Here is a 15,863-nt window from a genome sequence, read left to right as displayed (position 1 = left end):
TTGAAGAGGAGCTAGCTCTTGAGGAATGCTTAAAGGAACTTGATAGTTTGGAAGACCTACAACCGTGGGAAGTAGAGGAAGAAAACTTGAAGAAGGAGGTCATTGACGAGAAAGCGCCAATTGAATTAAAAGAGTTACCTTCGACTTTGAAATATGTGTTTTTAGATGAGACCGAGGCAAAGCCGGTCATCATAAGCAACCTTTTAACCAAAGAAGAAGAAGCCCGTCTAATCATTGTGCTAAAAACCAATCAAGAAGCTATGGGTTGGACTCTTTCCGATCTAAAAGGAATTAGTCCATCCTATTGTATGCACAAGATTTTGATGGAGGAGGATTTCAAGCCGGTAGCTCAACCACAACGCCGCTTAAATCCTACCATGAAAGAGGTTGTAAGGAAGGAAGTGGTGAAGCTATTGGATGCGGGAATGATTTACCCGATCTCGGATAGTCCGTGGGTTAGTCCCGTGCACGTGGTTCCGAAGAAGGGTGGAATGACCGTAATCCGTAATGACAAAGACGAATTGATCCCGACTAAAGTTGCAACGGGGTGGAGAATGTGTATAGATTATAGACGGTTGAATACCGCGACTCGAAAGGACCATTTTCCACTCCCATTTATGGATCAAATGCTTGAAAGACTATCGGGCCAACAATACTATTGTTTTTTGGACGGCTACTCCGGGTACAACCAAATTGCGGTTGACCCGGTTGATCATGAGAAGACGGCTTTCACGTGTCCGTTTGGAGTGTTCGCATACAGAAAAATGCCCTTTGGGCTGTGCAATGCACCGGCGACCTTCCAACGATGCGTCCAAGCCATTTTTGCCGATCTGATAGAGAAAACAATGGAAGTCTTCATGGATGACTTCTCGGTATTTGGTGGGACGTTTAGTCTATGCTTGGCAAATTTGAAGACGGTGTTGGAAAGGTGTGTGAAGACCAATTTGGTGCTAAATTGGGAAAAGTGTCACTTCATGGTGAATGTGAAAGGCATCCGTAGCTTTTTGGGGCACGCGGGGTTTTACCGGCGCTTCATCAAGGACTTCTCAAAGGTGGCTAAGCCTTTGAGCAATTTGCTCGCCAAAGATCAGGTATTTCTCTTCACCGAAGATTGTTTGCAAGCTTTTGAGGTTTTAAAAGAAAAATTGGTTACCGCTCCAATAATAGTCGCTCCCGATTGGAATGAAAATTTTGAACTAATGTGTGACGCGAGTGACTATGCTGTTGGAGCGGTACTTGGCCAAAGAAAAGATAAAACTTTTCATGCTATACATTATGCGAGTAAGGTTCTTAACGAGGCTCAAATAAATTATGCCACAACTGATAACACGAAATTATATCACATTTTAAGACTTAATTCAATTAGATTAGATTATCATTTACTTTAGTTTATCTCATTTTATCAGATATTATGCAGTATTTCCTTGCTATTTATGTCAGGTATCCATTTTGAAGCAAGAGTGAAAAAGGAAAGAAAAGGAGGTGTAGAAAGGAGTAAAAAGGAAACAAATATCAAAGACCAAGCCCAGCCCAAAGAAAGCGCACGTTGTGCCTGTGACGGGCGTCACAAGGGTTGTGACGAGCGTCACACTAAAAGCACCCCTGTGACGAGCGTCACACATGGTGTGACGAGCGTCACACCATTCCACTAGCTTTTTGGCGCAAGTCACGCCCTCAGAAGAATTGAAGAGACGTTGAGAGAGTTCGTGTCCTATGCCCGCGCCGTGTATTTAGCCATGCTGAAGACTCGTGGGAAACAAAAAAACAGTTAGAAGCACTACTATAAATAGCTACATTAGAAACCTAAAAGGGATCCGCTTCCTCTCCCCTCTTTTGCCGTCTACTCTGCCGAAGCTGTTCAAACCTTCTGTTTTAGCTTTTGCTTATTTTTCTTTTCCAGCATTATTTATTTTATTTATTTCTTTTGCAAGCTTTACATTCTTTTTCCCTTGCAAATTTACCTTTCCCGTTTTAGCTTTTAGATATTTTTCGCATAATAGTTTCTACACCGGAAACCATTGTGCAACTTTATACTGGATTTAACCTTACGTTATATTCTAGTTTTATTTCCTTGATTTAATTTACTGTTTAATTGAAGAATCCAAGAACAAATCCTACCGGCTTGTGGTGGAGTGTTCAAGACTATTGTATTACGCATTCAGGTTCTTTAATCGTTATTTAATATTTTGTTTTATCATTTATCTATATTATCTGCCTGGAATGAGTCTGTTTATGCATGATATGTATTCTTGTTTATTTAGCATGTCTGGCTAATTCGCCTAGGTATCGGTATGTAAAGTAAGCAGAATAAGGGATCAAGACTGAGTCAGGTCTATCTAAACTTAAAATCAAAATCAATCTTTTTACGGTCTCAACTTACAGGTTTAATAACAAGATTTTTTACAAAAGTAAAAGACATAAAGAAGTTAAAATCAATAGAGCGAGAGTTTGAGATTTTAACTGGACAGTGTAAGTTAGGCATTAATTCTAGATCAGGGCGAGAGCAAGTTTTAGAGTTAATTAAATTCCGACCTTTTCCAAAAAGTATTTTTAAAGATTGAATGTGAGGACGAGAGTTAAGCATTTGGATTTGATTATATAACCTAAGTCAACAGAGCGAGAGTTTGAGATAAGGGTGTTTAAAACGGTCAGTATTTTCTTAAAAGGAGTTTCTGCAACTTTATTGTTTTCAAAATATGGTTTTTGACTTAATTATAAGTGACAGCTACATTAATATAAAATCATGGTTTATTCAACAGAGCGAGAGTTTGAGATAAAACCTTTAACCAATAAAGTTAACCGAAACGATTCATTTTAAAACCAAGAAACCGACAAAGACTTGATTCCCTAGTTTTGACGAACTACATACCGATATCCGTTTCATTTATATTTAATCTAGATATTAGTTTAGCTCTTAGTTTTTCCCCAAACAATCAAACATTTTCACCTTAGATTTACGTAGTAACCTTAGATAACGGTATATCGATTCATAAGTCCCTGTGGGATCGATATCTTTTAAAACTACGCGATAGAACTGTGCACTTGCAGTTTGTATCCCATTCTCGACTCACCCAGTCGAGCGATCAAGTTTTTGGCGCCGTTGCCGGGGACTTTTATTCAATCGATATCGTAACTCTTCCATTACGCTGTAGAGACTAAGGTTTCTTTTTCTTCTATTTTCTTTCTTTCGTTGATTTGTATGCCACGCACTCGCTCACAAGGCGAACCGCTCTATTTACGAATCAACGATATCGAACTATATCTCCGAGTCTTACGACGAATTCGGGAATATCGTGCTGCGAACAATCTCCCTCCTGTAGACCTCCCTGATTTCAAAAACATTTTTCCTTCGATACCCGAGATGGCAGAACCAGCTCGTGCTCTTAGAGATTACGCCGCTCCATCGCAAGATGAACCGCATTCAAGTATTGCTCCGCCCGCGATCGAAGCAAACAACTTTGAACTTAAACCTTCGCTGTTGCAGGCTGTGCAACAGAACCAATTCTCTGGAAATCTTACCGAAGATCCAAACCTTCATTTATCCGTATTTGTCCAATACGCTGATACTGTTAAAGCTAATGGTGTCACTTCAGAGGCAATTCGACTTCGTCTTTTTCCTTTCTCATTAAGAGATAGCGCTAGGAGATGGCTTCAATCACTTCCTTCCAACTCAGTCACCACATGGAACGAATTGAAGAAAGTTTTTCTTGCCCGATATTTTCCGCCAAGCAAAACAGCTATGTTAAGAGCCCAGATAAACGGATTTAAATAGAAAGACAACGAGTCTCTTTTCGAAGCATGGGAAAGATACAAAGACATGATGAGACTTTGCCCACACCATGGTTTGGAAGACTGGTTAGTAATTCACACATTTTATAATGGTCTCTTATACAACACAAGGTTAACAATAGACGCCGCTGCAGGTGGTGCACTAATGAACAAACCCTATGCTGATGCTTACCAGCTTATCGAGAGCATGGCCCAAAACCACTATCAGTGGGGAACCGAACGAACAACGGTGGAAAAACCTCAACCGAAAACTGGCATGTACGAGATAAGTAACCTTGATCACGTCAATGCAAAAGTGGATGCTTTGGTCCAAAAAATTGAAAGTTTAAATGTATCACCTCCAGCCGCCGTGGTTGCTATAACTCAGAATTGCGAGGTCTGTGGAATCCAAGGCCACACTCCTGCGGAATGTCAACTCTTGACTGGAATCCAAGCAGAGCAAGTAAACTATGCTCAAGGAAGCCCCTATTCGAATACCTATAACCCAAATTGGAAGAACCATCCAAACTTTTCATATAAGAGTAATAATGCTTTATACGCACCTGGACAGTCTCCAAATCAAGCCCCATCTATACCTCCGGGATATCAGAAACAAAATCCTAACAATAATACCCCTAGAAAATCCAACTTGGAAATCATGATGGAAAACTTTATAGCTTCCCAACAACAAACCAATAAAGATTTCTTAAACCAGAACATACACACTGGCGAACAACTTAAACAACTAGCAAGCAAAGTAGATGCCTTGGCTACCCATAACAAAATGCTGGAAACACAAATATTACAAGTAGCTCAACAACAAGCACCTACTGCTGCCCCAACTGGTACATTCCCTGGACAGCCCCAACCCAATCCGAGAAGCCAAGCTCATGCAATTATATTAAGAAGTGGAACGGAAGTGGAAGGACCGTCTGACCCAAGGATAGAAAACCAAAACCCTAAGAAATCAACTGAGGAAAGTGAACCTAAGGAAAAGGAAGAAAGTAATAAGGAAACCCTAGAAAAGAAGGAACCTTATGTACCTCCACCACCTTACAAACCACCTATACCGTACCCTCAAAGGCTTGTTAAAACCAAAGATGTAGGCCAATTTAGAAAATTTGTTGATCTCCTTAAACAATTAAACGTTACAATTCCATTTACCGAAGCTATTACGCAGATGCCCTCATATGCTAAATTCTTAAAAGAAATTCTTTCTAATAAGAGGAAACTTGAGGATAGCGAAACCGTTACACTCCCTGCCGAATGTAGCGCTATAATCCAAAACATGCCCCCTAAACTCAAGGATCCGGGTAGTTTCTCTATACCCTGTCACATAGGAAAATTTGTCATCGACAAAGCCTTATGCGATTTAGGAGCCGGAATTAGCGTTATGCCTTTATCCATATGTAAGAAACTGGAAATGGGAGAATTAAGACCGACCAAAATGTCTGTGCAATTAGCAGATTGTTCCATCAAATATCCTGTAGGAATCCTTGAAAACGTTCCCGTACGCTTAGGTCAGTTTTACATTCCCACTGACTTCACAATTATGGACATTAGAGAAGATGATACTACACCTATTATACTAGGAAGACCATTCTTAGCAACTGCCGGTGCAATCATAGACGTAAAACGAGGACGACTCACCTTCGAAGTAGGTGAAGAGAAAATTGAATTCATTCTTTCCCAATTCTTGAAAGCACCTGCAATAGAAGATACATGTTACTTCATGGATATCATCGATGAATGCATAAAAGAAGCAAAGTCAGGAGAAGACAAATCATCAGACTATCTTTTAGAGGACAAATCTAACCAATGTTTAGCAATAACACCGGACCCTACGCAGTGTCTTAACAAACCAACCCCTGATTTGAAAACACTTCCCAAAAATCTGAGATATGAATTCCTAGACTTAGATCTTGAACGACCTGTGATAGTTAATGCCGATCTAGGAAGACTCGAAACAGAAAAACTCCTACATATCTTAAGAAAATACCCAACCGCACTAGGATACCGCATCACCGATCTTAAAGGAATAAGCCCTTCTATTTGTATGCACCGCATCATGTTAGAAGAAGACTGTAAAACCTCTAGGGAACACCAGAGAAGACTAAATCCGATCCTGAGTGAGGTAGTAAAGAAAGAAATAACCAAGTTATTGGAAGCAGGTATTATATATCCTATATCTGATAGCAAATGGGTTAGCCCTGTACACGTTGTACCAAAGAAAGGAGGCATAACCGTTATTGAAAACGAAAAAGGAGAAACTATAACTAAACGAATCGAATCGGGATGGAGAATGTGCATTGATTATAGGAAACTAAACGAAGCAACCCGAAAAGATCATTTCCCTTTACCATTCATTGACCAAATGTTAGAACGATTAGCTAAACATTCACATTTCTGTTATTTAGACGGTTATTCAGGCTTCTTTCAAATACCAATTCACCCTGATGACCAAGAAAAGACAACATTCACATGCCCTTTTGGTACCTTCGCTTATAGACGAATGCCGTTTGGTCTGTGTAATGCCCCTGCAACTTTTCAAAGATGCATGATGACGATTTTCGCCGACTTTCTCGAAAACATCATGGAAGTATTCATGGATGACTTTTCTGTATACGGACAAAGTTTCGAAGAATGCCTTGAAAACCTGGAAAGAGTTCTTGAGCGATGTGTAAAAGTAAACTTAGTACTTAATTGGGAAAAGTGCCACTTTATGGTACAAGAAGGAATTGTTTTAGGACACATCATCTCGAACAGAGGAATTGAAGTAGAGAAAGCCAAGATAGAGGTAATCGAAAATCTTCAACCCCCTAGAACCGTGAGAGAAGTACGAAGCTTTTTAGGACACGCCGGTTTTTACCGACGATTCATCAAAGACTTCTCTAAGATAACTAAACCCTTAACCGGACTGTTGATGAAAGATGCTGAATTCATATTCGACGATAACTGTTTAAAAGCATTTCAAACTCTTAAACAAGCATTGATCTCCGCACCCATTATGCAGACACCAGACTGGAATGAACCATTCGAAATAATGTGCGATGCCAGTGACTATGCTGTAGGTGCTGTTCTAGGACAAAGAAAGGATAAAAAGCTTCACGTTATATATTACGCTAGCAGAACCCTGGATGAAGCACAGATGAATTATGCCACAACCGAGAAAGAATTCCTAGCAGTGGTATTTGCGCTAGATAAATTTCGTTCTTACTTGGTAGGAGCCAAAATAATAGTTTACACCGATCACGCTGCTATCAGGTACCTTTTAACAAAAAAGGATGCTAAACCTAGACTCCTAAGATGGATCTTGTTACTACAAGAATTCGACTTAGAAATCAAGGACAAGAAAGGAACTGACAACGTAGTAGCAGACCACCTCTCTAGACTTGAGAACCTTGAACCGGAAAGAACATCCATTAATGATGACTTCTCGTATGACAAACTCATAGCTACTTTGGAAGAGAACAACTCCGACATGCAAGTAGAAACCACCTTAGCTATATCTGTCACACCATGGTACGCTGATCTAGTCAATTATTTAGCTGCCGGAATAGTTCCACCTACTTTATCTTACCAGCAGAAGAAACGATTCTTCCACGACATAAAACACTATTACTGGGATGATCCCTTACTTTTCAAAAGAGGCCCCAATGGTATTTTCCGTCGATGTATACCCGAAGAAGAGGTAGAAAATATAATCCAACACTGTCACTCCGCTCCTTATGGTGGACACACAAGTACATCCAAGACCTGCTCTAAAATCCTACAAGCTGGCTTTTATTGGCCAACTATATGGAAGGACGTACATACGGCTATTAAGGAGTGTGACAGATGTCAACGCACGGGAAACATATCTAGACGTGACGAGATGCCACAAAAAGGTATTTTGGAAGTAGAGATTTTTGACGTGTGGGGGATAGACTTCATGGGACCTTTCCCATCCTCTTTCGGTAACAAATACATACTTGTGGCAGTTGACTACGTATCAAAGTGGATCGAAGCTATAGCTTCTCCAACAAATGACACCCGAGTAGTAACTAGACTCTTTAAAAATATAATATTTCCGAGATTTGGCATCCCAAGAATAGTAGTCAGTGATGGTGGATCGCACTTTATATCCAAGGTACTCGAAAAACTACTACTTAAGTATGGAGTGAGACATAGGATAGAAACACCTTACCACCCTCAAACCAGTGGACAAGTGGAAGTGTCTAACAGAGAAATCAAGCAAATTCTAGAAAAAACGGTCGCCACTTCAAGGAAAGATTGGTCATTGAAATTACCAGAAGCTTTGTGGGCATACCGAACTGCTTATAAAACCCCCATAGGGACGACCCCATTTAAGCTCATTTATGGAAAATCCTGTCACCTCCCGGTAGAATTAGAACATAAAGCCTATTGGGCTATTAGAAATTTAAACTTGAATTATAAAGCCGCCGGTGAAAAGAGAATCCTTGACATAAACGAATTAGAGGAACTCAGAAGAGACGCCTATGAAAATGCCAAAATCTATAAAGAAAGAACAAAACAATGGCATGACAAGCGTATATCAAGGAAAATCTTCAAGCAAGGCGACGCAGTACTTTTATTTAACTCTAGACTAAAGTTATTCCCGGGAAAACTACGATCCAGATGGTCAGGACCTTTTCATATCACTAAAATCTTTCCCAGTGGAGCGGTAGAAATAAAAGGACAATCTACAGAACCGTTCACCGTAAACGGGCAACGTCTGAAACATTATCACTATGCGGAAACCAACGAGGATTCGCAAATTCTACACTTAGACGAAACGCCCCCAGGACCCATCAATTATATTTAACAGTTTCTTTGTCGAGCTTGCGACGTATAAACAAAGCGCTTGGTGGGAGACAACCCACTAATTAGTTTGCTATTTTCTTATTCTATTATTATCATTTCACTATTTTCTTTCTTAATTATTCTTTTAATTTTTTGTTCAGTATTCATTCTTTATTTATTCAAAAATATAAAAAAAAATATAATAATAATAATTTTTCTTTCTTTCGGCATTTGGCCAAATCCTGACTTAAACTCATGCCTTCTTTTTCGCTAGCTAGCACTAACCAGATGGGACATATTGATCGTATGGGTATCAAGTTCAGAGGAATGGCTCAGAAACAAAAGTTTGAAGAACTAGCCGCTAGAGAGATGCTACCTAGTCTTTATGCTGATGATTGGGCGATGACTGCCCTTGGATTGAGACAGAGTGTCCTGTATCTGCTGAATCAGATAGGATGGGAGACATCCCCTATCCTAAGACATTTCACCACCTACCGGAGGCTCACACTAGAATTCCTTAGTTCACTAATCTATCTGCCCAGCCATGGAAAAGGAATTAGCAGAGGTTTTATCCAATTCAGAATGTTCAATATGGAGTACCAATTTAATATTAGAGACTTTACCAACCTTTTGGGTTTTCCTACCTCCCTTGATACATTCACTGTAAGCCAGGAAGAACTTTTTGAATATAGAGAGCTTGAACACTTTTGGGGTAAGCTGACTGGAAATGATGAGCCCGAAGATCATGAGTTTCTCTCTGGAAACATACATAACCCGGCTTTTCGCTATTTCCATAAGATCCTGACCCACACTTTATTTGGGAAGAAGCCAAATAGTACTTCAGTTTCATGTGATGAACTCTTCATCATATTTTGTGCTTCCCAGAACCGTCCAGTAAACGGCGCTACTTTTATGTTAGCTAATTTAGACCACCTTATCCAGGATGAGCGAGCACCCATTAGAATAGGCGGTTTGATAACCATGATAGGTAATGCTATTGGATTGCGTCAGCCTATGCTTGACCTGAACCCTTTTTGTGGCATTACTACTATGAGTATACCCTTCCTCTTTAACACTATGTTCATAGCGAACTTAGGGTCTGATGAGTTTGAGCTTATGATTGATAACCAGGTTCTTTGCTTATTCACCATGCCCGATCCTAGGACTAACGTTCATAACAGCAGTAACTGGCTTTACAACCTGAACGAAACCCCTACTCCTGCTAGATCCACTGAATCCATCCAGGACTATGAGATTTGTGATGACTATGAGCACTATGTTGACCATATCTCTCATGCTGAATCTGACCCTCAGACACCTTCCGGCTACTATGATATTGATCCTCCTCCTCAGCCTGTCCTGACCGAAGAATCAGCCATGCCTGATCTCCGACATCATATGCCAGGAACAGATATTAAAACCGTCATTGAAGCCTTGATGTCAGAGCATCACGCCCTCAGGGAAGATTTCCACAACTTGAGGCATGCAGTCCTAGAATACATGAGCAGCACGGCAAGTCAGTTACGTATGTTGCGGCATCGTGTTAACTCTTTTGCTCCTCCGGCCAGAGATCCGAAGATAGATGGAATTTAGTTATTTCTTTCTAAGTTATTTAGTTTTAGGCTAGATTTTTCATTAATGTTATTTGAATTCATGTTCGCATTTATTTTCCTTTCATTTCATTGTTTTCCCTTCCTGTATTACATTATGTTAATTTTATTAAAGCTTTTATTTAATTTATGCAATGACTATGTTCTCTACTGTTCTACTGTTACTCAGAATGAATTATTATTATGTGAAATAGAATAGCATGCAACACAAATTAATTAGCTAAATTAAATAGAACAATCTAAAAACCAAATAAAACAAAATAAAACAAAATAAATTCATCTCCAGATTAATTATGTGAAGCGCTGCTGAATGCCCTGCCAAAAAGAACTGTGTGACGAGCGTCACACACTCCATGACGAACGGCACGCATAACTCCTGTTACGAACGTCACACCCTTGTGACGAGCGTAACGCCCCTCAGACATGTGAACGTTAGGGAGCCGTTGGAGACGAACGTTACACCTTTAACTTTTTACCTTCCCCATTCATTTTTCATTTAACCACACTTAATTACTTTTCAACCACTTTTTCTTTCCTTCCAATCCTTCTCCTATAAATACCTACCAAAATCTCCTTCATTCACCACAAACAATTCTCTCATATCAAATATACAATTCTTTTCCACTCCAAATCACTCCTTCAAAATTCATCACAATGGCGGGAAATCAAAATTTCGGAAATATCATCTTCCGATCCGGAGATGATAACTATCAGCAAGAGCAATTCGAGCGCTTCCAGCAGCGAGGCGTCGTTTCCACCAGGTACCCCGATTTACCTTGCTTGCAACAATTAGGCTTACTCCAAGGTATCGAGTGGATGCTCCGTAAAGCCGATTTAACCTTCCTTTGCACTCATAACCAACCCACCTACCCTTCCCTAACCTTAGAATTCCTAAGTTCTTACGACTACACCACTCCCGCCGGTGAGGATGAATTTCTGACCGGTACCGCAACCTTCCGGATGTTCAATACCGAGTACTCCTTAACCCAACACCAATTGAGTACCATGCTACAATTTCCCACAGAAGGTCTGCTGCACGCCAGAATCCCTCCAACCTCAAACTGGAACACAGTTGGCGTTTTTGGCCTTTTTAAGAAAATTTCCGGTATCGAGACCTACAACTGGGAAGAACTCCTTCTCTCCCATATACATAACCCCACCATCCGTTACTTTATCCGCATCTTGCAAAACATAGTTTTTGGAAGGCCAAACAACAGCAAGGTCAACTCAAAGGAACTATTTTTCCTCCAGTGCGTCTTCGAACCAGATACTCAGGTAAACGCCGCCTCTTTTCTCTTTCATCATATCCGCACCTTATGTGCTAGAGGCCGGCAACCTTTTATAATTGGTGGATTAATAACATCCATAGCACTTGGCCTGAACCTAGGGGATAAACTCCAAACTTTAGAATCCCTACCTCCCCTGTCTATGGATATCAGCTATTGCCGCTCCAGCCGCCTGATTAAAAACAGAGTAGGCGGAGGATATTATCTTATGGTGAACAACCAGGCAGTCCCAAGCGTTGTTCTACCAAATATCGCCCTCACTGATGTCACAAACCCCGACCGCCACCTCTATGATCTAAACGCTCCTGAAACCACCGAGCCTTTACAAACAAACCCACAAACAGATGAGTTTGAAGAAATGGAACAAGGTGATCATCCGCCTACACAACCGTCAGTCCCGCTCAACCCTTCCGGCAATACAACTGGCCCATCCTCCCAACGTCGTCGACGAAGAAGGCCTGCAACCAACGACGACATTATGGATGCTATCGATGGTATGCAGGCACAGAATGTCGAGATGCTGCAGATGATGCATCAAATGCAACAGCAACAGGATGCTCGGAATGCCATAACCGACCAGCGGTTTACTGAGTTGTTTAGCAGGTTCGACAACTTAGACTTACGTCCAAGATCACCAGGTCCAAGAACCAGAGGCGGAAGGCAGCCTTAGTTGTTATTTTCTTTGCATTTCCATTTTGTATTTCTTTCCCTTAAAACATTGAGGACAATGTTTAATTTAAGTATGGGGGGGGGGAAAACTTGTTTCTTCCATTTCCATTTTTCAAGTATGTTACCTTCCCTTTCATTGTTATTTCCCTTTCTTTGTTTTAAAAAAAAAAAAAAAAAAAATTTAATTTTAAGTTAAGTCCCTAGTGTGAAATATTTCTATTATCTATTCCCCTCAATTTTCTTGAGCCATAACAAAACAAATTTTAACACACCCAATAAGTATAAAGGTTGCTTACTTTATAAATCTTGAGTGAAATCAAGACAGAAAAATCATTACCATAACAACGCTCTGAGAACCTCAACATGTTAGATCAGGATACGTACCTATTATACCGATTCCTCGAACTTTTAGCTTTAGAGTAACCCCAAGTAGTTTATACAGAAGTCAGCACCATCTTAATAGCAAACTACGTGGAGAGCCGATGAATATAAGTGAATGATCCCCAAAGTAACCTAAGATATATAAATATATCAAGAAATGCACTAATTAAATTAGGTGATCCTTACCAGATCATTTAATCTAAAGGTTGCAGATCATGCAAAAGCACAATACGAAAGATCCATTATGAGTTGGTTCAGTAGGAATCTGGTACTGAACTTGGTAGGGCGGACTACGGTTCGATCCCCCGCAATTTGCAATGGACTGAATAATGAAGTTATCCGACTTATGTACCAGAACTTCTAGCTAAAAGCGGATCATAATCACTAACCGGTTACTCCACTACGTGCGCGAAAAGATAAAGGGCTTAATGTGATTTCGCTAGAATGAAAACGGGTAAAATAAGACTAAAGGAACCAGGATAGCTATCATAGGGTACTTGAACTGATTTGCATAAGGTAGGGTTATCTAAGTTGTAACGGTAGTTGTTGATGTCAAGATTAAACTCAAGTCCTCCTAAACAAAAATCCATTTGCAACCTAGTACGAATTGATGTGTGCTTTGAAATTTCATCTGGCTAAAACTTTTAACAAGTTCTATACTGAATTTTGCTTGAGGACAAGCAAAGATTTAAGTATGGGGGAGTTTGATAACACGAAATTATATCACATTTTAAGACTTAATTCAATTAGATTAGATTATCATTTACTTTAGTTTATCTCATTTTATCAGATATTATGCAGTATTTCCTTGCTATTTATGTCAGGTATCCATTTTGAAGCAAGAGTGAAAAAGGAAAGAAAAGGAGGTGTAGAAAGGAGTAAAAAGGAAACAAATATCAAAGACCAAGCCCAGCCCAAAGAAAGCGCACGTTGTGCCTGTGACGGGCGTCACAAGGGTTGTGACGAGCGTCACACTAAAAGCACCCCTGTGACGAGCGTCACACATGGTGTGACGAGCGTCACACATGGTGTGACGAGCGTCACACCATTCCACTAGCTTTTTGGCGCAAGTCACGCCCTCAGAAGAATTGAAGAGACGTTGAGAGAGTTCGTGTCCTATGCCCGCGCCGTGTATTTAGCCATGCTGAAGACTCGTGGGAAACAAAAAAACAGTTAGAAGCACTACTATAAATAGCTACATTAGAAACCTAAAAGGGATCCGCTTCCTCTCCCCTCTTTTGCCGTCTACTCTGCCGAAGCTGTTCAAACCTTCTGTTTTAGCTTTTGCTTATTTTTCTTTTCCAGCATTGTTTATTTTATTTATTTCTTTTGCAAGCTTTACATTCTTTTTCCCTTGCAAATTTACCTTTCCCGTTTTAGCTTTTAGATATTTTTCGCATAATAGTTTCTACACCGGAAACCATTGTGCAACTTTATACTGGATTTAACCTTACGTTATATTCTAGTTTTATTTCCTTGATTTAATTTACTGTTTAATTGAAGAATCCAAGAACAAATCCTACCGGCTTGTGGTGGAGTGTTCAAGACTATTGTATTACGCATTCAGGTTCTTTAATCGTTATTTAATATTTTGTTTTATCATTTATCTATATTATCTGCCTGGAATGAGTCTGTTTATGCATGATATGTATTCTTGTTTATTTAGCATGTCTGGCTAATTCGCCTAGGTATCGGTATGTAAAGTAAGCAGAATAAGGGATCAAGACTGAGTCAGGTCTATCTAAACTTAAAATCAAAATCAATCTTTTTACGGTCTCAACTTACAGGTTTAATAACAAGATTTTTTACAAAAGTAAAAGACATAAAGAAGTTAAAATCAATAGAGCGAGAGTTTGAGATTTTAACTGGACAGTGTAAGTTAGGCATTAATTCTAGATCAGGGTGAGAGCAAGTTTTAGAGTTAATTAAATTCCGACCTTTTCCAAAAAGTATTTTTAAAGATTGAATGTGAGGACGAGAGTTAAGCATTTGGATTTGATTATATAACCTAAGTCAACAGAGCGAGAGTTTGAGATAAGGGTGTTTAAAACGGTCAGTATTTTCTTAAAAGGAGTTTCTGCAACTTTATTGTTTTCAAAATATGGTTTTTGACTTAATTATAAGTGACAGCTACATTAATATAAAATCATGGTTTATTCAACAGAGCGAGAGTTTGAGATAAAACCTTTAACCAATAAAGTTAACCGAAACGATTCATTTTAAAACCAAGAAACCGACAAAGACTTGATTCCCTAGTTTTGACGAACTACATACCGATATCCGTTTCATTTATATTTAATCTAGATATTAGTTTAGCTCTTAGTTTTTCCCCAAACAATCAAACATTTTCACCTTAGATTTACGTAGTAACCTTAGATAACGGTATATCGATTCATAAGTCCCTGTGGGATCGATATCTTTTAAAACTACGCGATAGAACTGTGCACTTGCAGTTTGTATCCCATTCTCGACTCACCCAGTCGAGCGATCAACAACGGAAAAAGAACTACTCGCAATAGTGTATGCGCTAGAAAAGTTTAGGTCCTATCTTATAGGGTCTAAAGTCGTTGTGTACACCGACCACGCGGCGATTAAATATCTGCTAACCAAGCCGGATTCGAAGCAAAGGCTCATCCGTTGGATCCTCTTGTTACAAGAATTCGATGTCGAAATCAAAGACAAGAAGGGGTCGGAAAACTTGGTAGCGGATCATTTATCCCGCTTAGTGAATGTCGAGGTTACCGCATCTGAAAAGGAAATCCGGGAAGAATTTCCTGATGAAAAATTGTTTAAGGTTCAAGTTAGGCCGTGGTTTGCAGACTTTGCAAACCACAAGGCTAGTGGTTTCGTGCCTGCCGACCTAACTTCGAACCAAAAGAGGAAGTTCCTTTCGGATGCGAAGTATTATGTTTGGGATGACCCATACTTGTTTAAGTTGGGTAGCGATAACCTGTTAAGGAGATGCGTAACTGGTGATGAAGCCCAGAGCATCCTTTGGCATTGTCACAACTCGCCTTATGGCGGACATTATAATGGGGTTAGAACGGCCACTAAAATTCTTCAATCGGGATTTTATTGGCCAACTATTTTCAAAGACGCACATATCCATGCGCAAAGTTGTGATAGCTGCCAAAGAAGCGGTGGGATAGGTAAGAGAGATGAGATGCCTCTCCAAAATATCCAAGAAGTGGAAGTGTTCGATTGTTGGGGCATCGATTTCATAGGACCTTTCCCACCCTCTTACGGGAATGAGTACATGCTTGTAGCTATTGATTATGTCTCCAAGTGGGTTGAGGCAATTGCCAAAACGGTGATAAAATTTTTAAAGAAAAACATCTTTTCCCGT

The 15,863-nt window shown here is 39.8% G+C and overlaps 1 pseudogene; it reads right to left on the bottom strand.

Moving 5' to 3' along the window:
• Nucleotides 1–3,746: 3,746 nt before the first annotated feature.
• LOC127116631 (uncharacterized) lies at nt 3,747–3,846 on the bottom strand (annotated as a pseudogene).
• Nucleotides 3,847–15,863: the final 12,017 nt, after the last annotated feature.

Source organism: Lathyrus oleraceus, chromosome 1 (genome assembly GCF_024323335.1).
Source record: "Lathyrus oleraceus cultivar Zhongwan6 chromosome 1, CAAS_Psat_ZW6_1.0, whole genome shotgun sequence".
NCBI classification, from domain to species: Eukaryota; Viridiplantae; Streptophyta; class Magnoliopsida; order Fabales; family Fabaceae; genus Lathyrus; species Lathyrus oleraceus.
This window is presented reverse-complemented; position numbering and strand designations above follow the sequence as displayed.